Source organism: Acanthisitta chloris, unplaced genomic scaffold (assembly GCF_000695815.1).
Source record: "Acanthisitta chloris isolate BGI_N310 unplaced genomic scaffold, ASM69581v1 scaffold25538, whole genome shotgun sequence".
NCBI lineage: Eukaryota > Metazoa > Chordata > Aves > Passeriformes > Acanthisittidae > Acanthisitta > Acanthisitta chloris.
Window position 1 is genome coordinate 94662 of NW_008689091.1, and position 432 is coordinate 95093.

Here is a 432-nt window from a genome sequence, read left to right on the forward strand (position 1 = left end):
ATTAACATTCACTTCACAAGTAACATTCACACAGTGATTAATCTGAATGATGATATTCTTTTTCCAAATGCAAAATACAAGGACACAAAAATCCTGATTCATAGCATGTATTAGAAATAGGATCCTACTGCTGAGAAGCAGAGAAAAGTATCACAGACTCCATATCAAAATGAATCAAGTCTTTCATTTAAAAGTACATGCCAAAGGGTTGGGTTTTTTTACATTCAAGTTGCTACCTTTAACTTTCAAGTGCACTCTGAAAAGGAAATTCCAGCATGGTTTATCATACTCCCTTTTTATACAAAATAATTCCAGGTAGAACTGGCTGGAAACAAGAGTTACATTTCATGACTAGTTTCAAGGCTCTCATATTTGGATTCTTTTCCCGAGGGCTCTTGGATAACTAGGCTTTTTCTTCCCTCACTCCTCTCT

At 35.4% G+C, this 432-nt stretch overlaps 1 protein-coding gene across 1 annotated transcript in view; it reads right to left on the reverse strand.

Annotated features, from left to right (window-relative positions):
* LOC103808515 (kalirin) overlaps positions 1 to 432 on the reverse strand; it is a gene marked incomplete at both ends in the record, with an annotated part of 110321 nt that overhangs the window by 78053 nt on the left and 31836 nt on the right. The window lies entirely within an intron of this gene.